A 27,293-nucleotide genomic window follows, 5' to 3' on the forward strand; every position below is an offset into this window, starting at 1 on the left:
GTAAAAGGTGTTTTTATTTTAAATAGTAATAATTTTGGAGATTCAGTCTTATGAATTCAATCTTATGCAATTGTGGTTGCATAATTTTATGCTTGTGGCCACAGATCACACTGACTGATGGTTATATTTCATAATACAAATAGTGAATTTTCTACTAATAACAAGCATAGCATTTATAATTTGTCAAGTGCTTATTATGCATTAGAAACTTTGGATTTTATTTTTAGTCTTTTATTATTTTGTCTATCTTAACAAAATAGACATCACGATAGTTTTTTGTTGTTGTTGTTGTTGAAGTAATCCCAGAAATACAAGACATGGGGCTGGAATTTGCACACTGGACCTCAGACTTTTCAAAATTGTGTTTTTGTATTTTCAAAAGGAGACTGAGTCTAACTGAAGATGGTGTTGTTGAAATGGAAGCAGACATTTCATGCAGTGGTTTTCACCTCATGTACGGCTGCCTTCCACATGGGCTCTTTAGAATGCTTAGTCAACCTGTGTGATAGATTGCAAAAATGGCCCAAATTCTGCATCTCCCCTTATATCCATACCCTTTTCCATAGTTTTTGTTTTGTTTTGTTTTGTTTTGTTTTGTTTTGTTTTGTTTTGTTTTTGTAGTGCCTTCTCACTGTGGGCAACATAGCATACCCTGCTCCTTGACACTCAGTCAAAAGTCTGACACAAGCCGAGACTTATAACAGGCTTGCTCTTGGGGCTTGCTTTCTCCTGTGCCTCTGCTCTCACCATGAGAACAGCTCCAGCTAGTGTGCTGGAGGATGGAAGACACCCAGAGCAGGCTGAGTCACCACAGTTACTGCAGCCGACAGCCAGCCAATCCCCAGATATGTCGATGAACCCTGTCAAGATCAGCAAAGCTGCCTGGTCGACCACCAACAGACCAAAGATATGTGAGCAATAAATTCAGTGTCCTGTGTCGCTGAGGTTTTGTGGTCATCTTTAATGCAGCATTATTGTGGCAATCAATAACTAAAACATCTGAAGTCAACATAGGTGTAAGGAGGGTGATATCTTTAGAAATCATCAACATCATCATTTCTAGCTTTGGCTATTCACGCACATGATTGTCTTAAATGTGTGTCTCCCAGAATCACAGCTTATATCCCCTGCACAAACCCCTCTGAATTCTGGACTTGGATATTGAACCACCAAAAATCTGCATCTGGATGTCTTAGTGGACAACTCTGACTTAACATGTTTCAATCAAAACTCTTCCCTTTCCCTGACTCCCTGCAAAACCACTTTCCTCAGTTTTATACGTTTCAGTAAATGGGACTATCATTGATCTATTTAGTCAGGACAATACTAGTCGCCTTTGACTCCATTTGTACACAATCTGTGTCCAAAACATCAGTAAGTTCTGTCTTTCAGATTAGATACTAAATTCAACACACCTCTATGCTGTCTTCTCTCACCTAAATGACTGCAATAGCATCTGAACTGGTATCTCGGCCTCTGCTCTAGCCTTGATACAATTAATTATCCTCACCACAAATAGATCAATCTTCTTTAAACTGTAAATTGGATCCCATTACTTTATGCTCAAAGCCCTTCATACTCAAAATTCAATGTCCTTAGTGTGGGTTATGCGACATTGCATGTTGTCTTCCCCAATCCCCATCTGTTTTCTTATCTCTACTCTCACATCACTTAACTCCCCCGCTTGCTTATTAGGTGCTAGGAGTCTGGCACTCTTGCTATACGTCAAGGGTATGCGTACCAAGCTTGTTCCCACTTCAGAGCATTTGCATTGCATTTCCTCTTCCTAGAATGAATTTCACTCAGGTATTTGCCTGACACACTCACTTACTTCAATTAAATCTCTGCTCTAATGCCTCTACTACAGAGAAGCATCCTCTGCTGACCTTAATTAAAATAGCACCCCCCACCACATACATACATATATGTGTACGTGTATATGCATATATTTTTTTTTTCTTTTTAAACTTCATACTCCGTATCTCACTAGAATGTAAGCATCATGAAGTCAGAGATTTTGTCTTGCTCATGGCTGTAACTCCCAGCCCCAAAATAGTGCACCTTTCAATACAGTTAATAAATAATAACTGAATGAAAGAATGAATGAATGAATGTGTAAATATTATAGAAATAGCCCCAGTAGCTGCTACTCCCCTCTCCATAACAGATGCTAATGTTCATAAAGGCTCTGTATTTTGGTTAATTGTGATGGACTAGTCTAGCTCTTTTCTACCATAACAGAACCAATCCAAGGAATAAATCAAAAATAAAAATAAGATAAACAATTAACTCTAATGGCATCCAGGTTAACTGGATTCATGTTAGGGGCATTGGAGATTAGAGTACACTGTTACAGGGCATGAACCTACCTACATACAATAGGAGTTGCAGACTCAAAGCTGTGGTTCTGCAATGTTTGAGGTTTCCATGGGAACAACACAATTTCGTGTTCTGTTTAGAAGCTTAAAATATGTGGTGGCAAGCAAGCGCTGCTGTTAACATACCACGTGAGGGTGATTCAAAAGATGAAAGCCTATAAAAATTAATGGTCAGAGAAAAATGTGGACTAGTAAATAAACAACCACATTATTAAAAACAGAGGAAATGTAATTGGCCACATATGGTCACATTATAACAAGGCAAGAGTCATTGTACTCTTTAAGCCTCTTACATATTTACATCCATACCTTGATGACTCAACAGAGGGAGCAACTGATATGTCAACACCCTTACAGAAATGAAATCTTTCTTTTATTAATACTTTCCATGACATCTAATTAGCTATTAAGAAAATGGCTTAACAGTGAGAACAGTTACCTAAAATAAAACCATCCTAATGAATTACCACCATCACATTTACTTAAAAGTAGAACAGGCTTTGGAAATAATAGACGCTAGGCTAGAGAGGTTTAGAAGCCAGGTAACAATTTAGATGAAATAAAATCGCTGTGCATTTGAATTTCACTTAATTGCATCATCTTCTCAGAATTTTGAAAACAGAAAGAAACAAAGCTTAGTCTCTTTAGAGGTCGTTGTGCGATTTGAAAAAGAAAATGTTAATATATACAGCTACAAGAGATCTTTGTAAAAATTTTGTTTTCTGTAAGTTACCACAATTTTGAAGACTTCTGGTAAGGCTCAGAAATGATTCCGAGAACCATAAAAATGCTGTTAAAATTCTCCTTGGCCAAAATGTTTACTGGCCCACAAAAGTTTTACAGTCTTTTCTCAGACTCATCAATATTTCAGAAACAAAATATCACTGATAGTGCAAGATGAAAAGATCTTTTCAAAAATTTTCTTGATGTCTGACTTATTGAAAAATAGATTTTCCTGCCTTCTTTGGGTAAGTTGTGGTACGTCTAGACAACGGAATATTATTCAGCCCACATGAACAAAAACAAATGAGCCATCAAGGCATTCGAAGACATGGAAGAAGCTTCAATGCATATTAGCAAGCGAAAGAAGCCAATCTGAAAAGACTAAATACTGTATGATTCCAACTATTTGACATTTTGGAAAAGGCAAAACTATGGACAGTAAAAGATCAGTGGTTGTCAGGGGCTGGAGGGAGGGATGAAGAGGCAGAAAAGAGATGATTTTTAGGACAATGAAAATACTCTGTGATACCATAGTGATAGATACATGCCACTATACATTTGTCCAAACCCATGGAATGTAAAACACCAAGAGTGAACCCTAACATAAACCACAGACTGAGTGACAATGATGCATTAGTGTAAGTTTATCAACTGTGACAAAACTACCTCTCTTGTGGGGGATGTTGATAATGGGGGAGGCTATGCATTGGTGGGGACAGGGAGTATGTGGAAAATCTTTGTACCTTTCCCTCAATTTTGCCATGAACCTAAAACTTTTCTTTAAAAAGTCTAAAGTAAAAAAAGAAATGTATTCATCTTGTGCAGCACTGTCTCCCCAGTGCCTAACAGAAGGCTTGACAAATAGTGTTTAATAAATTGCTATTAAATGAATTAATGACTAATTTGTTAGATGGACTTGGTTTAAATCCAAACTCAACCACTTTCTGGATGGAGAAATATGAACAAATTATTCCTATAAACCTCAGTTTCTTCATGGAAAATCAGGATATAATAAAATCTAATTCACTGAATTTTTGTGAAGAGCAAGTCATGTACTATGTATGATGTGCTTTGTTAACTATAAGGTGATTCAGAAATATTAGAAACCATTATTATCATGTGTAAGGATCAAAGCATGTAAGATTCCCCCAGAGTGAAACCCAGTTATAATATGTCTACCCTGCACCATATAAACTCCCCAAACATTTCCTAGCCTTTATCTCTCAATATTGCCAGATTGGCAGAGAAAATTTATTTCCAACAAGCTAAATGTGTTCTGAAATCCAGAAGGGCTCAGCATGGACCATAAGATGACAAACTATAGACTTTATGGATGTCTGTGAACATACTAGAGAATAAGTAAATGTGTGCATCCTATACCTGTTCAACCCAGCATTAAATTATACCATCCCACTTTGGGACCTTTCTATGAATCTAGATTCACTTTACAGAGTATAGCTCCTTAATTTATGCCTCAAGATATACCATATACTTCTCTTGTCTCCTCTGCCCTGCAAATATGGATGCCATGCTCTATCCACATGAAGTACTAGTGGATGCAGAAGGGTATACAGTATGGACCATTTGGGATTATTTGTTGTAAGTCATATAAGTATTTGGTGCATTGGAAAAGCTATGGCCCTAAAAAAGTAAACATGGGTGTCCATTTCCCATATATATGCTATTTAAAGTATGTGAAAGAATCTTCCAGGTTCAAGTGAGTCTGGCTTTCAGCTAAACGTTGTGCCTGGCCCAGATGCCCAGAATGAGAGATATATTGCTGGAGGAGGTGTGATATTGGATCTCCACAAAAGATATATGTTAAAGATGGCATGATATTGCATCTTAACTGCTTTGAAGGTATGATCTATATAAAACTATGAGGTACCTCCCTAGGAGGAAGTCTGTATAATAAAATCCACATCCCATTTTAAAAGATAGCATCACCCACTTTGTCCATCCTCTACCCCCCTCCCTCTGGTGCTCATCAGTTTGTCTTCTGTGTTTATATGTCTGATTTTGCTTTTGTTTGCTTGTTTATTCATTTGCTTTGTTTTTTAAATTCTACATATGAATGAAGTCACATGGTATTTGAGATATAGGCCTCTTGTTATGGTAAGAATTAAGTCACAGGAATAAAAAGCATAGCACAGAGAATATAGTCAGTGATATTGTAATATTGTGTGTAACTATACTTAAATTAAAAAATTAAAATAAAATAAAGAATTAGAAACCGGTATGAATGGGAATCCATGGGCCTACATCATAACGATTGGATTAAAAAGTGATTGTAGTGAGTTGAAAACTTTGTAACTTAATTTTAAAAACATGATTTTTAAATGATACTCATGAAAGGAAGAGCCATAAACCCCTATTTTAGGACATGAAGTGGCTGTTACAACACCTTACTTTAAAGATTGATAAGTAGGGGTGAAAAAAGAAGTTTCTACCTTCCATTCATGTAGGCATTCTGGGGTGGCCAAATAGTCTCAGTTAATCAGAAAATCTCTTCCTCTTAAAAACAAAAGGAAGAAAGAAAAGAAAAGAAAAGAAAAGAAAAGGCCAATTCATGGAAGGAATGGTAAAGCCAGAAAACCATCCTTCTGTAACCCCTAAAGAAATGAGCATTTGCAAGATTTATCAACTGGTCTAAAAAAAATCAGGAGGTAAGGTTAAAGAAGACCCAGACATCTGTTTAGTTCCACTATAGCTACCCCATGGATTGCTTTCTAGACTCTAGACTCAAGGGGAAAGTAGATCAGTGAAATGGAGGGATCAGACTGTCATCATTCTCATCCTGAGATCAATCTTATTATCACTAATGATAATAATCATTATCAATCAGATGTTAAAGTAGTTCGAGATATAATGTAATATGCAAACTGCAACAACTAGGAAATATGCTAGTTGAAGTTGTTGAGTTTGAATCCATCAAGATTTAGGCCTAAGCTTACATTTCCCCGTCCATAGAAAATGCAGGGATGGAAGATTAAGCTGAGCACAAGGAAGCAACTAAATTTGTCCTGTACGGTAGCCTCTAGCCAATGTGGTAGCTACTTAAATTCTAATTTAAATGAAATTTAAAATAAAAAACAAATTACAGATTCAATTGCTTAGTCATGCTAGCTATATTTCAAGAGCTCAAGAGCCACATGTTCTTTGTCTATCTTATTGTTTAGCATACATATGGAAAATTTCCATCGTGGTGGAAAATTTTATTGGACAGTTCTGAAAAAGCTAAATGAGAAGTTAAGACCTTCCATAGCTGGATCTATTCAATAAATCAGTTTCCTGAGGCTGAGAGAGGTGAGGAAACTGCAGAAGAAAAGTTTGAAGCTCCCGAGGCTGGTTCATGAGGTCTAAAGAAAGAAATCATCTCCATAACATCAAAGTGCAAGGCGAAGCAGCACCTACTGACATAGAGGCTGCAAGTTATTCAGAAGATGTAGCTAAGAGAATTAATTAAGGGAGTTACACTAAACAACAGATTCTCAGTGGAAATGAAACAGACTTCTAATGGAAGAAAATGCCATCTAGGACTCTCACAACTGGAAAGAAGTCAGTGCTTGGCTTCAAAGCTTCAAAGGACAGGCTGACTTTCTTTTTAGGGGCTAATGCAACTGGTGACTTTAAGTCAAAGCCTCTGCTCATTTACCATTCTGAAAAATCCTAAAGCTCTTAAGAATTATGCTAAATCTACTCTGCCTGTGCTTTATAGATGGAACAACAAAGCCTACATGACAGCATATCTGTTTACAACATGGTTTATTGAATACTTTAAGCCCACTGTTGAGACCTACTGCTCAGGAAAAATATTCCTTTCAAAATATGACTGCTCTTTGACAATGCAACTGGTCATCCAAGAGCCCCTGATAGAAATGTACAATGAGATTAATGTTGTTTTTTATGCCTACTAACAAAACATTCTGTAGCCAATGGAGCAAGGAGTAATTCCAACTTTCAAATCTTATTACTTAATAAATACATTTTGTAAGATATAGTTGCCATATCGAATAATTCCTCTGATGGATATAGACAAGGCAAATTGAAAATTTTCTGGAAAGGATTCACCATTCTAGATGCCATTAAGAACATCTATGATTCATTGAAAAAGGTCAAAATATCAACATTAACAGGAGTTTGAAAAGACTTGATTACAACCCTTGCGTGTGGCTTTGAGAGGTTCAAGGCTTCAGTGGAGGAAGTAACTGTGGATATGGTAGAAACAGCAAAACAACTAGAATTGGAAGTGGAGCCTGAAGATGTAACTGAATTGCCACAATCTCATGTTAAAACTTTAACAGATGTGGGGCGCCTGGGTGGCGCAGTCGGTTAAGCGTCTGACTTCAGCCAGGTCACGATCTCGCGGTCCGTGAGTTCGAGCCCCGCGTCAGGCTCTGGGCTGATGGCTCGGAGCCTGGAGCCTGTTTCCGATTCTGTGTCTCCCTCTCTCTCTGCCCCTCCCCGTTCAGCTCTGTCTCTCTCTGTCCCAAAAATAAATTAAAAAAAAAAAAAAAAAAAAAAACGGAAAAAAAAAAAACTTTAACAGATGAGTTTTTTTAACAGATGAGCAAAGAAATTAGCTTCTTGAGATGGAAACTACATCTGGTAAAGATGCTCTGAAGATTGTTAAAATGACAATAAAGGACTTAGAATATTGCATAAATTCAGTTGATAAAGCAGTGGCAGGTTTTGAGAGGATTGAGTCCAAGTTTCAGAGAAGTTCAACTGTGGTTAAAAATCTATCAAACACCATCACATGCTACAGAGAAATGGTTTGTGAAAGGAAGAGTCAATTGATGCAGCAAACTTTATTGTAGTCTTATTTTAAGAAATTGCCACAGACACCCCAACCTTCAGCAACCATGATCAGTCAGCAGCCAACACCATCAAGGCAAGACCTTCCATTAGCAAACAGATTATGACTCACTGAAAGCTCAGATGATGGACAGCACTTTTTAGCAATGAAGTATTGTAACTAAGTAATTAGGTATGTATATTGTTTTTGCACACTTGATAGACTACGGTATATCTAACCATAACTTTTATATGTGCTAGGAAACCCAAAAATAATCATTTGAATTGCTTCATTGCAATATTTGCTTTATTGAAGTGGTCTGGAACTGAACATGCGATATCTCCGAGCTGTGCCTATATAGTTTTTTACATCTTAGTTTCATGTCTTTTGGCAGTTTGGAAAAATATCTCAGACATTATCCCTTCAGATATGGATTCTCTGTGATTCTCTGGAGGTACTTTGCACCTCCAAGTGTACCTATATCAAATCTTTTTTATGTGTTCCACATGTCTGTTAAGCTCTTTTCTGTACTTTCCATTAGTTACTAATTCTCTTTATCTGTGCCTATCTCCTATTAAACTCATCTGCTGAGGGGTTAATTTCAATTATTGGGCTTTCTTAATTCTATAATTTCTATTTATTTATTTTGTTTATAGAATCTAATTCTTTGTCAAAATTCTCCATCTTGTCATTAATTGCCTGAATCATAGTTAGAAAAAAAAAAAAACACCTCTATGTTAGAAAACTCCATTTACCATATATCCTGTGAGTTTTCTTATCATCTGATTTGTACCTTATATTTTTGTCAAGTTGAATCTTCCAATATTACTGTTTTAAAAACTGACTCCTAGGGGTGCCTGGGTGGCTCAGTAGGATGAACCTCTGACTCTCGGTTTCAGCTCAGGTCATGATCTCACAGTTTGTGAGTTCGAGTCCCACGCAGGGCTCTGTGCTGATGTCACAGAGTCTGCTTGGGATTGTCTCTATCCCTCTCTCTCTGTTGCTTACTCATTCTGTCTCTCTCTCTCAAAATAAATAAGCAAAAACTTAAAAAAAAAAACTGAATCCTAAATTTTATGTATAAAATTGGTGGTCCAGAACTGGCTGAACACATTTGAATATATATTTTAGAATATTTTACTTGCGATATGCCATTACATTGAACTCCAATTTTAGAGGAAATCATGGAAAGCCAAAAATATGTATTATATTCATTGTTAATACAAGGAATGATAAAATTAAATATATCTGTAAGTTCACATATACTAGGTCATAATAATACCACTTTAATGTTTACAAAAAACTTTTATATGTACAGTTCATTTATTTTTTGAATAATTTTAGTAAAACATAATAATTTACATTCTAAAAACAAGAAAATGGAGTCCCAGAAAGAGTAAACAAATCTTCCAACATCATACACTTGCCTACTAAGGAGCATGACCAGTATTCCAATTCGGTTTTCTAGGTCCAACTCCTGAGTTCTTTCTATTGTATGACATTTACCATTGCCTTTCTTATTTTAGAATAGATAAAATGAAGAAGAGCACTAAAGTTGTCCTCCTTCTTTGGTTTGTATTCATTGGATTGATTTTGGTTTGAAATTCTCCTTCAAGATCAAAAGCATGCAAATATCATACTGAAGGAAGCAACAAGTGCTTTCTCCCTCATATCCTTTTCTAGGATTATTATGGATTATTGTAATTAACATCTGAATTTAACTGAACTTATGATCTTCACTGTAGGAAAATTGTTGGTGGTTCATTATACATAAGGGACATTCTTACCAGAAGAGTCTAGAATTCAAATGGCTTTAGAGAAGACCATATAATGTATTTAACAGACTCCATATTATCCCCTGGCGTATACTTTCTTCCTGTTTCTTTGCTGACTTTCTTCTGTGTATATCCTTCCATCATTGTCCTTCAGCAAATTTCTTTAGCCTAAAACATTCTCTCTTCTATAAAGACTTTAAAAAAGTCAGCTATTATTTTTGCCCAGCGACTATCTAATCCACCTTCTACCAATAATAACATCTGATTTTCCTTTGGGCAACCATTTGTTCTCACCCACAATTCATGTGACTCTAGTGGGCCAATCCAATCCCTCTTTCTAGTCCCAGGAATTGTCACAAGAACTAGATGTGGCCAGTCAGAGCTTTTCTCACCCCCACCCCACCATGCTGACTGAAAGAAGACTGTAAGACTGGATGTGTAATTCAATTAAGGCAATCAATATAAAGGCTAGGACTTTTTTCTGGAATTATGAGCCATAAAATCCCCATCTCTGATAGGCTTATTACATAGGTAAGGTATATACCTAAAGCTCTCTAGAAAGAGGAAGCTTATCTGAGGATGGAGCTGGTATAAAGGAAAGAATAACTGAGAGATGCAACTGTGAATGACATCATGCAGAGTTCTTGTATTCGGCTGTGCCTGAAGTTGCTGATCTACCTCTGAAGCTTATATGAGTCCTCCACTCCGTTAATATTTAAGCCAATTTAACCTAAGTATGTCAAATTCCACTTGACCTTGTATTCCCTCTGTTGTGTTCCTCATGGAACAACATATTTATATTTGTTGTATCCCTTTCCACAAATAGACTATGCATTCCTGTTAAGTCAAAGTAGTATAATATCAATCTCTATCCCATCAGTGCTTAGCAGTGTTTCTGCCTCATAAAATATGCTCAGTAAGTGTGGGGGAAAAAAAAGCAAGATAGAAGAACAAGATGAGGGAAGAGAGATTGGGATGATCATAGAGCCCAAATTTTAGGATGGCCATTTATTCCCTTTTATTCTATTTTCATATCACACAAAGCAAGCAAGGAAATCAAGAATTGCCCTTTGAATTTTCCACACTGCTCTCACACAAAGGCTGATAATGTGCCATAAATTATATTGACAGAGTTGATATTATATATTCCATCTTATTGTCAGAACATATGCTGGATGATGCATCCTCAATTTTTTTATTCAAAAAATATGACCATTGTACTTACTCATAAGCGAGAGAATTATATTCACCAAGTAATAAATCTTGTCTGTCACTAAAACCCACAGGCCAATGCATTTCAGGATATGATGAAATCCCTCTTGTATTGACCCCAAAGTGCAGGATTCCTGTGAGCAGTGTGACAGGCGAGCTGAAATCACTTGAGCTTGTAAAAATAGTCAGAAGGAATACTTAAAAGCTTGCAGTCAAAGCCGGAGTAAAACGTTGCTAATGGAGAAAAAAATGCTTGCTTTCAAATACAGTTACTGAAAGAAGCTAAATTAAAGTGTCAGATGCAACAGCAGAGGCATCTTCTCTTTGGTTAAAAAATAATAATGCATAGCAATCATTCTAGTTATTAGCTCAGATACTCTCTTTTTTATCGATCTTCGTATTGATCTGCTAGAACAGGCAGTAAAAGCAGTCTAATCTTACTTAAATGTATCTTAAGTTTTCTGCAAGACAGGAGTTTCTATAGAGAGCAGTAGATGATCTTATACAATAAGTTTTCTTATTGTGTTAGTGTTTTTGTTTATAAACACTAACCACTAACATGCTTGTCACAGTGGCTATTAAAGCCCACAATTGAAAAAGTATATAATTTTACAGGTTGGGGAAATTAAATTTGAGGAATCATCTTCCTGGTTTTTCGTTTGCTTCCTGGTCAGTCATTAATTAGAAATATTACAGGAAATAGAAAGTATAATATTGCTAATAGTAAGATGATTAGACCCTGGAGCTAGGCTGCTTGTGTTTAAAACCCAGCTCAACTATTATAGGACCCTGGGCATGTTATGACACTACTCTATGTAGTCTCAATTTTCTTGGCTTTAAGCTAAGAATGAAAATCACAGCACCTAATTAATAGGATGGTGGTAAAGGTTAAATAAGTTGATGTTCATAAAGGTCTTGGAATATTGCCTGGCACGGAAGAAGTGCTAAATAGATATAAATTATTGTCTTGTGATCTCTTATATATTTATATATGTATATCTGAATATAAATATACATACACCCACGTGTATATGCATGTTATATATATGCAGTATATATGCATATGTATATATACATATATGTTCTATATGCATATGTATATACACATACGTATGTTATATATATAACAAAAGCTATAGTATTTTGGGAAAATAAGTTAGGAACCTTTTATAACTCTTCTCAGAGGAGCAAGACCCAGTGGCAGAACACAAACCTACCTGAAGGGAGGAAAAGTCTAACTTGTTCAGCTAATGACGCCTTCTTCATTGTTCAAGCCTCCCTAAAGAAGTAGCCTGAAAACACATGAATGTGATGATGCTCCTGTGGTCTTGCTGAACATGACTGACAGCCACAGGTTGATTGTTGAATGGTGCAGTCTTGAGAACCAGTGTCTGGGCCCAATACCAGGCTTCACAGCTTACAAAATATACACCCTTATTAAATACATCACTTACTTGCCTGTGTTTCAGTTTTCTTATCGATAAAATGGAGATACTTAAGAATTTCTACCTCATAGGAGTATTTCAGGAATTTAATGAGTTGACTCAAATGAAGAACTTAGATGACTTGACACATAATAATAACCAAATTAACTCATTATTTTAAATAAGTACTTGCTAACTTATCATGATCTGCAATTTTCTACTTGTCACCAATTTGAACATTGGATAATTGATAATACCAATGTGTATAAATCTGTAATATTAACAAACCATCATCATATACAGCCTCTCATATCCTTAAAAACAGGGTGATGTTTAAGCAATTTCCAATTCTCGGTGCATAGTAAAAGAAAAAAAAAAAGCAAATGTCCAACCAGCCTAAGTGGCCCTTAATTCCATTTTCACAGCAAATGGCTTTTAAATGAGCCATTAAATGCCATTTTCTGGTGGTGTCCTCCACCAGCAGTGAAGCCATACCTGTGTTCTTCAATGACAAATTGAAATCCTCTTATCAAAATTGTACAATTTCCAGATAGCGGAGAGCTAAACAAAAACAGTCACCAATGGTTACAATTAAATCTGTAGTAAGACTAATGGAGTCAAAGACTAGTTCTGTAGACTTGGGTTTTTCTCCATCCCAGCCCCCTCCATGGTATCCCAATGAGAGGGTTTCCTAGTCTAAGAGCAGCATAAATGATTAACATTTTGTTACAGCTTCCATTTACCATGGATGTTTTCTTGACGATACAAAAATCATGGGAAATTATTGATTTGTCTCACTCACAGAATAGGAAGGGTTTTGCTGAAGCTGCAACCAACCTCACTTCATGAAGAAAAAAATTTAGTCAGCTTTACGATTTAGGTCAGTAAAAATAAACCATCAGTGACGACATAGGTGCTTAGCATATGTTGGCTGCCTTGCATGTGCAATTGAAGAGCCATGCATTAAAATCTAAATCAAGTATTAACCTTAGGTCTTTGCACTCTATTTTTACCATTAGTTTATCTGTAAATAGATTCTCTAGGACCAGGCAGATGTAGATGGTAGAAAATGATAATTAAGCCAAATGGTTATATATTCAGAAAATTATCAGGAGACAATGAGAGAACTTTTCACATGAGCTTTTTTATGCATTTGGAATACTGACAGAATGTTCTATTGCTGGATTTATCTGAAAATCGTGTTCATTCCTGCAGAGAAATATCATTCCATGGCATTCAAGCACTCATGTGTTTTGGAATGACTGGTTTTACTAATTGAACAATTCTGTATTAAGTAGCAATTAACAAAGGCAATGAAATATTTCCAACCAGCTTTTGATTATTTTGTGCAGTGTTGTTTGTATTACCCTATTCTCATCTTTATTAATACATTATGATAAAACAGGTGAAAAAAAGATGAATCTGGTGTGACTGAACATTTTATTTCTTTAGGTTTGTTAGAATATCTAGAATTTTCCCTGCCAGAGTATGCTTCTAAGCTAAGCTGCATTCAAATAACCAAGAATATACCTAAAGTGATTTTTGTATGCTAGTACTTTGCTGAAGTAATTAACTAATTTTTGCTAAAACTCAAAAATCATTGCGAGCCTGAAATATTTCAACTGGAACAGAAATTTTAAGGGGCCAGGTTGAATATAACTTTCAGGAAAACCAGGGAGAACTGGCCTTACTGGCCGTAGCGTACTTCCCTCGTTCTCATTCCATTTGGTTGCAATCTGGGGAAGGGCATTTAGCTCTGATAGGATTTGCAAGCGTAGCAATAGTTTCTCCTCATTGGAAAACGTGATTGAGGAGACGCAATCATGGTGGGGAAGAAGTCGCACCAAGGCAAACCCCCAGTTACAGTATCAGCAGATTCTGTTGACCAAGAAAAGAGACAAAGCTGAAATACAACACAAAATTTATTTGAGGTCCCAGAATTACAATTTGGGGAATATAGATTTGGGAAGGAGACCAAACTGTGTCCCCCTAGGAAATGAAAGTCAAGGGTGTTAAAAGAAAGACGGAATTTTGTACGTGTTGGTTAGAAAGAATTTTGATTGGTGTTGGTGGCAGAAAACTAATCTTCGCTAACTGTAATTGGTTGCTCAAGCTATCTCTAAGCAAAATTCCTTACTATAGCAAGCTGCAGGTGTTTGGGCTGAGTCCTTGGAATATTTGTGGTTTGGCCCAGCTCAAAAATTCGTGATTCCACTGGTGAGGACGTGCTTAAGGCCCATCTCCTGAATGGTCTCCTGGCTCCATACAAAAACCCCTTGACATAAGTGACCCTAGTCCATTTCATCCTTCACAGTTGAATCCAGAAATGGTGATCCCAGCCTAAATGTTGCTCTTTTGGGAAGATCCTGTATTTTGGGAATAATGCTCAGTTGTCAGAAACTTAAAATCAGAAATTCCCTTTCACAATCAAAAATACCAAAACTACCACTGGCTTTTGCATAGGATAGAAGGAGGAACCGTACCATTACCTGAAAGATAATCATGTATAATACTTTCATTTCTGAAACTCGTTGCCTCCAATTCCTCCTTATCCTTAGCATCCTTTGGCGGCAGAAGAAACATGCTTTAATGGTAATAAAGATACTATGCTTTACCATCCTACCCAAAAATATCTGTTCTCTTCTACATAGGAAACATAAGAATGGGGAAGAGAACTTCAACCTCCCTCTCCACAAACACACTTTTATCTGTCTCTGTAACTGATTTCTTTTCTTATGCATGGAAGAAAATAGGACACCCCAGGATTTAGAAAACGGACACAGGATGACTCAGATTTGGCACCTTTCCTCACATCTGCTGGTAACTCATCTGTGCAATGACTCCTCCTCTTTAGAAGTTCCATTCTTCTTCTCTGGAGGAGATTCCTTCCCTCTCTGCTTCCAACTTATCCTCCACCAAACACTTAAAAGTGTAAAACTATCTGTAATTAAGTCTTGCCACTTTTCGAAGAGGTGATTCTCATTTTCTCTCATTCCTGAAATTTGACTTGGAGCTCCACTCTGCCATTATTTTATTGTATTTGGTTTGTTGCTCCAAAAAGTTGTATACTCATGCCAAAAATTCAGATTTAAGTAGACCCGCCGGATTCTGACAAGGACAGCTACCAAATCCCATACAGCAGCTTCACGCATTTATTCAAAGCATGTTTACTGAGCACCTATACTGGGATTGGCACAGACCTTGGCAGAGGGGAAGCAAGTTTCTTTCATGGCACCATCTTCAGTGTCATTTGGAAACTGTTTCACCTGGTTTGATCTCACTGTGGAATTATTATTTCTGCCCTTATGGAACAACCTGGTGGCACCAATAAAAGCAGATCACTGAAGATGTGCCAATAATCTACTTTTAATCTTAGTGCCACTGGGACTATAGCCTTCTCTCTCATTAGGTTGAATATACATTTTTTGCCTTTCAGTTATCAAACAGTTTTATATTCACCTTTAGTGACTGGGTGGCTCAGGTCATGATTTCACAGTTTGTGGGTTCAAGCCCCGCATCGGGCTCTGTGCTGACAGTTCAGAGCCTAGAGCCTCCTTCAGATTCAGTGTCTCCCTCTCTCTCTGCCCCTCCGCCACTTGTGTTTTCTCTCTCTCTCTCTCTCTCTCTCTCTCTCTCTCTCAAAAAACACATAAACATTAAAAAAATTAAACTATGAGGTGCCATATGACTCAACTTCAAGAGAAGCTGGCTTCTGATGGCTCTAATATGACAAAAACCTTGTTTTCCTGTGTAACTGTGGCCATCTTAGGCAGTGTGCTTTAAGAAAGAGAGATTTGTGATACATAATGTTTTTCATTGTTTTATTCATTTTTTTGTTTTGACATTTACCTTGAAAAAACCTTATCTAACAAGGAAGGATAAGATCTGCCAAAGAAACAGAAGTACCGAAGTATTTAGTGAGTTCATAAATTGGGTAAAAAGATACATGCTGGAATCCCTTTTTTATATAAATAACTTCCTATAAACCTCATTCTTCTCAGCTTAACATTTTTATCAAAATTTATTTCCTCTTAATCAATTCAAAACTCTCTTATTGGTCATCATCCTGCTTATTTCAAATCCTAAAATTAAACAATTATTATCCATTAATCATAGCCCTTTAGGGTTCAAGAGTTGTAACAAGAATGCAGCGATTCATCTGGCTCATGAAATCTTAGAAGATTTACGATCTCATAATATCCAACAGGACCCAATGAAAATGTATTACATATGCTTTTCCACATCTGATCCAAAGACACACATCTTCATGAATATTTTTAAGCTCCATGTTACAATGTCTTCTCCAATCTTCTTTCTGCTTTTCTATTCTTCAATCACCAAAACAACCTATATCCATATACACCACAGGAAGGGCACTGTTTGGTCTTTGCTTTCCATATTCATCGGTTTCCTCTAACATCTAGAGCTTATCTCACATAAAATTAAGTCATAATTTCTGACCATACCAGACCTTCCGGGGTCTCCAGTAGTATACTCTGGAGATTTCCAGTTATTTCATAACAGTAGGTGAAGAACTTGGAAAATGTTTATTTCTTCCTTTTCTTTCTGTCTCTATGTCAAGGTTACCAAAAAATGTAATTTTTAAAAACTTTCAAAATATTTTTCACTTTTTCCATTCCCTCTCCATTCCCAACTGGACAACCTTTAGCACCAAAAGTCTGTTACCAGACCTCTCACCTGATTTTTTGCATCAAGGCTGTCCGGCATCTTCTCCACCTGTTTGTGCATAAATGCAAGACCAATGCTTCTAGACTATCGCACGCAATATTTCACTTTCCTATTAAAACAAAAAAGTTACTTTGTTCTCCATTAATTTCAAATCCTTGTGCTTGGTTTAGAAGTGCACCATATTCTGTCCCTACCTTTGACATCCCCCCCACCCCCACGCAACACGCACCTTTCTTTACTAGCGTTCCACTATTATACATTATATTCCATCCACTATTATACGTCATATTTCTTCTCTGCTTCAAACACACGATATTTATTTATATATTTATATCCCAAAATGTTTTCTCATTTTGTTTCCTCTATCCTCGTCTCTAAGCTTTCTGCCTGACCATTCTTCTCACTCTTCCCCTTCTTTAATGTGCAGTTTCCCTGTGAAGACCTTTCTAACTTTTCCAGTGCACACTATTCTCCCTGTTCTGTAGCAGGTGTTTTTCTCTGTTTCATGTGAATTCAATGTGTGTTCCTTAGTGTGACTGAGAGATCCTAGATTCATTCATTTATTCATTCAACACTTGATGCCAAGCATTTTTCAAGCATTGTGCAGGGAGTGAAGACAGCAGTTCCTAAAAGAACAATAGCTGTGATTGCATATACAAAGCATGCCACCCCCAACTGTTGAAAACATAGTAGGCATTGTGATATTATCTCAGCACTCTTTCTTGCTGAGCTTCAAGATAGCTTCAGAATCCTCAAACCAGTCATTACCAATCAATTGGCTAAGGAACAAATTGAAATCTATTTGATATGCCTTTCCTATAATCTAAATGAAAGTGTGTGTGTGTGTGTGTGTGTGTGTGTGTGTGTGTATAAATGAATCCTAATTCAGTTCTCTAAAGAGTTAAAAAGTAGGCTCATTTTTGAATTGCATATTAAACATGATACCAGGAGAATTTTAATAGAGATGTGGGAATAGTTTATTAAAATGGAAAACAAATTTTGTATTAATATTCAGGCCTCACGAACATTGTCTACTGCAAACTATGATTTACTTACATAGAGAATATAAGGACCAATAGTTCCACATTGATTTATTTCTTCAGCCACATGCAGGGGTACAAAGCAACATAATTAGTGGCAGTATCTTCAGACACAAAGAAAATCAATTCTTATGCATGCATACATGTTGATTAGGAATCTTTTAGAATTTTTCAGTCTGATTCAATAGACTGCATCAATAGTGAAATCTAAGTGCACCCTTTCATAATACGTCTTGGCAAATACTGCAAATGCTATAGACCAAGACAGAATGACAATAAACAAAAAAATTCTATTACAGTACAATTAATTATTAGGAGAATTTGCTAGTCCAATTTCCAAACAGGAACCTTATGAAAATAGTTTGTATATATATGTGAATTTGTATCAGAGATGAAACTAAAAGAAAGTATGAAGGAAAGAAAGGGAATCAGGAGGACACGAGCAATGACTGTGTGTTAGGAGAAAAGAATAACTGAATTATCTTGGAGGTATTCTAATACACACATTCAAGTAGGTTAGATTTTAGCATGACTGTAACAATTAATAGGTGGTTGTGAGGAAAATAGAAAATACAAGAGCTGTTACATAGATATGCCTTCCTCCATAAATATCTTGAATGATTAAATGACAGAAGTTTCTTCTATAAAAAGGTTAATAAAGTCAAAGCGTATGCTTTAGCCTGATTTAGTTCTACAAGCTGTTCCTTAGGCTTTGTGGGAAAACCAATTTCCATTACCCACAAGCCTTCTGATTGTTCTGAGCTCTCTCGTTAGCCTGGGGAGACTAAGATTCTCCTGTTCTTACTTGAAGTGTCACCAACCGTCTAGGGTGGATACTACAAACGCCAAGTTGAAATATTCAGCCTTCTTTATCTTTTATTTAAATTTAATGGGAATGTCTCTTGTCTTCCACATTTTTTGTATGATTCCTGACTCTTATGGTTTGCACAGGCCGAGATGCACTCCTCAGAATAAGAGCTCTTGTATTTTTATCTGGATATGTGATTAATTCTAATGGACTCAGGGCTTTATCATAACTTTTTAGCTTATACATGCATGTCCTCACAGATCGTGGAAAGTGCTTATCCCAGTAGACATTTAGCATAAATCTGTGGAAGGGGAAAGTAGATAGTCACTCACTTTTTTATTGCCTTCTTTCGAAGTTAAGATATAAAAATATAGCATTCAACTTTACTTTTAAAATAAATAATACTACTTATCCATAATAGCCTGGCCTCCTCCTAGAACTTTACAGACAGCAAATTAGTTATATCTTGCAGTGTAAACTATTCATCAAAAACAAAAACTATTTCTTCATCACAAGCACGTAGGTAAGTAAATTTAATTTTTTTTTTGCCTGAATTTATTTTTCTCTCCATCTTGGTATTTTAGTGCTGTAGAAGAGTTTGGATATAAATGGGAAGATCCTTAAAAGTTACAAGCAGAAACAATTTTACTACTTTATTTTTTTTCCCTTGGTGTAGTACAAACTGACCTACTTTGAAGCATTTGGAACATCAAATGCTCTTGCAATGCTCTAACCAAGCAGCTTTCCAAAGCTAAATGACTGAGCCACTTCATAATTGAAGGACTTCAGATGAATGTAGTGCTGCCCTAGTTTCAGCGTTAGCCTCTCTGTCATTTTTTTTCCCTCAGAGTACCTTCTAGGTAAAGAGAAGAAAGCTTTATAAGCAAAGGGAAGGAGAGAATTACAAATTGATCGAAGAGTGGAGGAAATTAATAATATTGCTTTGGGATCCTCTTGATATTTTGATATTTGAAGGCAAAAGAAGATAGTTGGAATTCTTACTTTCAATGAGAAAGTGATTTGCAACTTAGGTGAACACAGCAAGACTGGTGGGACCTGCCTGACCTCACCCATCACATCCCAGGTAATCAGAGCTTGGGAGATAGGATGGTGTGCCTCTGAATTCCATATATCTGAAATGAATTTTACTCAAGAGAGGAAAGTGCATTTTTGAAGAGTCTTTGCCAATTAGAAACGACAAATACAATTTGGGGGGGAATATTTTTGAAATAAAATGGCCTTCAATTATCAATTATTATTATAGAAAGGTATAAAACTAGACTCTCTGGATTTTTATTCTGGTTCTGTCATTTTACTAACTGTATAAATCTTGGGAAAACTATTTTATTTTGAGACTATTTTCTTACCCTTAATTTGGAATGATCATACCTTGCAAATTGACTTCAGAGGACCAGGTGAATGTAGAGTGAGATAATGTGTATGAAAACACTTGGAAAACATAGAAAGCCGTATTAAAGTATGGCTTGGTTGATAATGTTATTTTTAAGAAACACCTGAAGATTGGGCAAAGGGCAACCCCCACAGGCCAAAGCTGGAGACCTGTAGGCAAGAAGCCTACATTCTTACTTCAACACCAGAAGAAAGCTTCTAGCACTGGCTCTTTTTCCTGCCCTTTTATTTTAATTCCAGTATAGTTAACATATAGTATTATATTAGTTGATTGATATTATTATATTGGTCATTACAAGATTAAACAAATGACTAACATTTGACTATGACTTTAACTGCAATCTCATAATGTGTCATGATCTTCAACAGAGGGACATGAAAGAAAAAACGTCCCAATCCACCTACAACATTATCCAATCAGTAATATTTGGAGGCCAGTTTTTTGTTTTTTGTTTTTTTTTATATTTTCCAAATGAGACCAATACTTATCTCACAGTAATCCAAAGAGGCTGAATAGTTTATATTTACAGGCAATGTATAAGAATATAATGATTCAGGAGCACCTGGGTGGCTCAGTCAGTTAAATGTCCCACTCTTGATTTTTCAGCTCAGGTCATGATCTCACAGTTGGTGAATTTGAGCACCCTGTCAGGCTCTGCACTGAGAGCCTACTTGGGATTTTCTCTCTCCCTCTATCTCTGCCCCTCCCCTATCTCTCAAAATAAATAAATAAACTTTAAGAAAAAGAATATCATGATTGAGGTTGCTTCTATTTGAAAAAGTAATTCAACACGATACATGTCATAAGAGCTTTCATTTGCAGACGACGTTACATTCTTGTGCAAACCACTTCTACTCACATAAAACCCAATGGCTTGACCTAATATACATTTCAAAACAGGGATGAATGTAGCTAAGTCAAAAACTGATACCTGTAATAAATGCTATAGTCCCAGTATATTAGCTTCTCTGAGCACACTGATGGGAAGAGAGATGGAAACAGTGATTAGTGTGCAGGGATGGGAGAGCAGGAAAGCTACCATTTATTCAAAAATATATTTTCTCAAAATGTGCTAACATTTATGTGGTTGGTGGCACCAGTGGGAAACTTCTGAAAGATTGGAGAGTTCTACTTTTGTTCTCAGTTTTACTGCATCTTTGAGTTTGCTAAATATCATTGGAAATCTTGCTAAACTGGAGCCTATAGATGCAAGCCAGGACTCAGATAAAATCATCAGCCCTGAACTTCATAGCCTTTTGCACCTTGGTGTAATCCATTTCCTTCCTGTACCCAAGAAGCCCACTGTCTTCATGGCACTACAAATTCTTTCTGCAATCTGAAGTTTCATATTAATATGGTAATGACTTACATTACTTTTTAAAGGCCAATTCATATTTTTAAAATATAGCCCTAAAAAGGCAGTAAATGGGGCGCCTGGGTGGCTCAGTTGGTTAGGCATTGGACTCTTTCAGCTCAGGTTATGATTTCGCAGGTTCATGAAGTTGAGCTACTCGTCAGGCTCTGAGCTGAGAGTGTGGAACCTGCTTGGGATTCTCTTCCCCGTCCTCTCTCTCTCCCTCAAAATAAATAAATACAACTAAAAAAAGGCATTGAATAAATCTTAGACACGAATCTTTAGGTAATACTACTCACAGATGAGGGTAGATATTGTGTAGGGATCTTATTTTTCCAAACTATACAACCAACCAAATACAGATCAAAGTAATGCCCATTCACATAGTTGATTTAGTTGCAAAAACATAGTAAAATTAAGGCTTAATATAGTCCAGAGATTGTTAAGTACTGTTGAGATGTCTCTTGATGCTAAGTATCCAGACGATTATGGTGAGTATTCAAATATAAAAGATGGAGAGCTGAACAAAAACAGTAACATGCATGCACCATTCCACTTCTTCACTTTTGATAAATGAAAGTAAATCTTCCTTTAGACCAGAAAAGTCAGTCTCAGGCATTCATACTCTCCTGACCTCTTCGCAGAGGAGAATATTCATTTACCTTATGCAGAGCAGAATATTCAGGAAAGCCTCGTCTCTTGCCAGTCAGCTGATTACTATTGAGACGCTGCTGTCCCTAACCACTGAACTCCTGCAGTTTGGCGATTCTTGCTTTCCATTCCATCTCTCGGCCTTTTTCTGAAGCTGTGTTTCTTATCTCGGGCCAGGGCTATGGATGCACTTGGATGCCACCTTCTCTAAGGTCTTACTCTTATCCCCACATGCCTCCACAAAACAGGGTTCAGGTGAACGCCCTCCCCCTCCCCCCCCCCAGAACGTGCGGATGTCCATCCTCCTACCAATTTGTAGGAAATCTCTCCTTACCTATTGCTGTTCTCAAAAATAATTTCTCTCTGGCCCATTTCCCCTCTTATCTCAGGAACCCAGCATAAATTTATCAGTACATACGAGCTTTAATCTTTGCAATAGACACTAAAACACAGAAATAAGTGTCTGCCAACATGTTTGATCATGACCATGAAGGACAAATAAGGAAGTATAGCTACAAGTTAAAACCTCAATACATTAACCTTGACCAACACATTAAGTATTTTTTCCCCTACTTACAACGTGGAAGTTCTGTCAAGTTTGGATGATTCCCTTTTCTCTTTTTATGGCTAAAAACTGTACCTCTACCCCTTGTTAGTGATTTGAAATAGATGTAATATTTCTTACTGGCACTAGCACTTAGACACATGAGAAAGACGCCTGCCCAAGACCCCATGCTTTAGAAGACCCTGAATATCACAAACATACCAAATTAAATTATGAAAGAATACATAATCACATCACTAGGGGCTGGTGCTCAGGGCTGACATGGCATGACCTGGACGCCTAAAATCATTGCCTTCGCTCATACCGGTCAGGCCAAGAAGAGCTTCCCACCTCATGTCCTATGTGCTTGAATAAATACGCCCTTATCTGAACGCTTAAAGGTTTTGGGTTATCTCCCTGGATAAAGGTTTTGGAAATAGACACACAAAGGGTTTCAGTATTAGACGGTCTTAGATAAGAGTAAAAACCTTGCCCCATTCTTCCTCCCACAGCACATGACTCTAACAGGTTATTTCATAAGGAAGCATCAATTCCCAGTGTACTGGGCATCCCTTTTCTTCCTTTCACTTGTATTTCAATGTTCAATGCACAATTCCAAAGCTGTCTGCACATTAACAGAATTATTGCAACAGAGGTGCAAGATGGCCTAGAAACAGTTCCAAAATTAATATATATTACTCTTACATTTACAGATACGTATGTTTATGACATTTATATATATCATATAACACAATGGTAGCCTGACATTGATTCTTTATATTGGCAATGATATTGGATATTAGAAACCAGATTTGTGAGTAATTCCGTTTTGACAAAACTATTCAATAAGAATTAATAACATTTTCCAAAATATCTTAACAATTTATATGTATTTTAATGAATTTTTCAATGGATATTTATTATAAATTGTATTTTGCTTTTATACTTAATAGAACATTTGGATATTTGGGAAGAAATTAAGTTTTAAAATTACATGAATATCATTGTATTCTTTACGAGTACTTTAATTTACATTCTGCCCCCACCCTTTTTTTGAAGTACAGTTGACACAAAATGTTACAGTAGTTTTAGGTGTACAACATAGTGATTCCGTAACTCTATACAGTTATGCTGTGCTCACCACAAGTATAGCTACCATTTATCACCATATGCTATTATATCACTGATTATATTCCCTTTGCTGTGCCTTCCATCCCTGTGACATATTTATTCTATAGCTGGAAGCCTGTATCTCCCACTCCCTGTCACTCATTTTGCTCATCCTCCCACCCCTTTTCCCTCTGGCCACGAATGTGTTCTCTGTATTCATGGGTCCGTTTCTGCTTTTTTTTTTTATTTGTTCACATGTTTTGCCTTTTAGATTCGACATATAAGTGAAATCAAATGGTATTTGTCTTTGTTGAACTTACTTCACTTAGCATTATACCTTCTAGGTCCATCCATGTTGGTGCAAATGGCAAGATCTCATTCTTTTTTTATGGCTGAGTAATAATTTACATTTTTATATGTTATATTCGAAGTTTATATACGTTAAAAACTTGCATTTTGTTTTTTTTATCTTTTATACCATCGCGTCAAAAGAATGTAAGTGTCTCAAAGTATCCATTATAAAATCATGATCAGAAGAGAAAGAAAAAAACTATGAGATAAATACATAGTAACTTATAAATCACCAGTGCCTTTGTTTATCCTTCATTAAAAAAAATTTTTTAATGTTTTATTTATTTTTGAAACAGAGAGAGACACAGCATGAGCAGGGGAGGGGCAGAGAGAGAGAGGGAAACACAGAATCTGAACCAGGCTCAGCACAGAGCTGAGCTGTCAGCACAGAGCCTGATGCAGGGCTCAAACTCAAACTGTGACATCATGACCTGAGCCGAAGTCAGATGCTTCACTGACTGAGCCGCCCCTGTTGTTCATTTAAACATTGTGGTTCCATTAACAGAATACCTAGATAGGCACAATAAAAATTAAGTTCAATCAGAATTTAAATTTTGCCTACTTTTCATTTTATAAAGTCATAGCTTTCCTTTTCTTTTTCTTCATTTTTTGTTATGAAAGTATATTGTTTGATGAGCACAGAAAATGTATTTTATTTCACACTTTGTTGGTTTGATATACAGCTTTTAAGCATTTAAATGTCTTCTGTGTGGTTTTCCATTTGTACTCTGGCCCTGGGCCTCTCCAATATTAGAAGCAGGCTTATAAACTAGAAGAGTAAAAGAATGTGAACAGATCCATTTTTCCTGATCCTGACCTTTAAAAATAGCCAGCAGAGCTATTGTGATTGATTTGCTGACCTCTAAAGAACTATTGGTATTACAGGTAAATTTCCAGAACTTCCTTTGTCCTGTTTTCCTCCAGTTTCATTCAGATTTCACCTCTATTCTGTTGTTACCTCTCCGTTCTCTGACCCCAATTTAATTCTCCACCTCTGGCTTTTAAATGAACTCTTTGTGCATTCTCCATTGTATTTGGTCTTTAGCTTTTGATCTCAGGCCGTTCGATTCATCCCTTTAATTGCCAGCTTCCCTGATGGCTTGAGTTGTGAGGGTTAGTTCTGGCCACTTCGAAGGCTGTTCTTATCCTTGGAGACTCAGCTGGAACCTGGCAGAATAACCTGGACTTCTACTGTAGGCGGTGGGTCAGACAGATTAACACCAATCCATTATCACTATGGAAACAAGACAAAGGAAATAACTTTATCATACGAAGAAAGAACCTTTTTTCTGTATATAAAAATGCACATGGGCAAAATATGAGAGAATATGCAAAATTTCTCTATATCATCTACACTTATAAATGTATAAGCTTCCTTGTGGAATCTCATTTCTTTACTCAAATTAAAGAAGGTTTCTATCTCTGAAAAAGACATGCTAAATATTATCTGTCACATATATTTCCGTACCCTGTCGTATTCAATTTTAATGTTTGATTGCTCGCTGAAATAACATTGAATAAATCAGTGCAAGTAAGTATCAGCATCTAAAATTTCATGTTTTGCATATATTACCTGTTACCTCAGCACTACTTTTCTGCACTCTCGGGAAATAAGAGATAATTCAATTACCAAAATACACATGGGAAAAAAACAAGATAGCAACTAAATGCCACATTTTTTGTGTGTGCATACTTGTGATTTTAGCTGTTGCAAATGCAACCCCTTCAGTATTAGCACACAAATCCCTTTTGTGTGCAGTTTTGGCCAAGGCTGGTGTCTTTCTGGTACTACATAATTCCTGGCTACACACTCCCTAAATTCCTCCCGTGATGCAACCAAGAATGACCCAAGCACATCTAATGAAATGGTATTAAATGGAGCTTTGATCTTGAGCTAGAGATGCAGAAATAGGGGATAATTTGAGGCAAGATCTGATATCCAGTAGGTGTGCAACAGTATGGATTTTTAGCTAGAGACCATCCTGATGGTTTGGTGCCTGTGCTATACAAAGAGATGTGTTATTTTGAAAATCACCCATCCCTGGTTAGAGATAATTCATTGCAGGAACAATCGTACGTGCTGCCAAACTACTCCAGGCATCTTATGTTTTTCCTGCCTCTTTGGGTCTAAGAGTTCTCCTAGATCTGTCTATTCCCTAAGCCTTGTCATATATATCTTATCATCTACATTTTCACTCGTCCTGTGGGCATGCAATGCCATTTTGCCTGAGACAGGGCTCATTTCCTTTTCTTGCAACCAATATCTCTGATCTATAGTTCAATACAATATTTCTGAGAAGTAATATTTTTAGAAAATGTTATGATAAACAATTTAAGTTGATTCATATTCAAGGGTACTCTAGAATAACCAAAAAAAAATTATGTAAAAAAAAAAAAATCCCGAGAAATACTCCTAAAAAATAATAATGGAACGCACTCTTTTGGAGCGTGGTTTTGTTTTGTTTTGTTTTGTTTTTAACCTGTTATCTTCTTTGATAATGGCAACAAGCAGGAGAAAGCAGAAGGACAGAATATGTTGTCCTGATTTTACACACAGACACAATAGGATTGAAAATAGGAGAGTCTAAAAGGTATGTTTTGACACAGAGACAGGTAGGCATAGGCCTAGGGCTGGAAAATAGCCCCAGACTTCTGGTTGAGAACGCTTGAGAAAGAAATGCAATAGGTTTGATTTTCTGCATGCAGCCTGTAAAAGCATAAGCAACTACTATCTTTATTAGATGTGGAAGGAATGTAAGCAGGCTTCCTATATACTGGAAGTATTTTCTAATTGCTTAGAGTTTATATGCCCCTGGGCTGACAAGCACTCCAAGCAGCCACCCTGCAATCACGTTCCCATTATCCGGTTAGATTCACCGGATCATTTGTTAGAGAATTTCAAACATCAGGCATTTGACATATCTATTTATACAGCTGGAAGCTTGTAGTCAAGTGAACTTTGGGTAGAATCACAATATGTAAACAGAGAAATCTGATGCTCTGATGAAGCAAGATTTTTGAGACT

The 27,293-nt window shown here is 36.6% G+C and overlaps 1 pseudogene; it reads left to right on the forward strand.

Moving 5' to 3' along the window:
- Positions 1–748: 748 nt before the first annotated feature.
- LOC131494518 (tigger transposable element-derived protein 1-like) overlaps positions 749–27,293 on the forward strand; it is a 38,293-nt pseudogene continuing 11,748 nt past the window's right edge.

This window comes from Neofelis nebulosa, chromosome 14 (assembly GCF_028018385.1).
Source record: "Neofelis nebulosa isolate mNeoNeb1 chromosome 14, mNeoNeb1.pri, whole genome shotgun sequence".
Classification (NCBI taxonomy): Eukaryota; Metazoa; Chordata; class Mammalia; order Carnivora; family Felidae; genus Neofelis; species Neofelis nebulosa.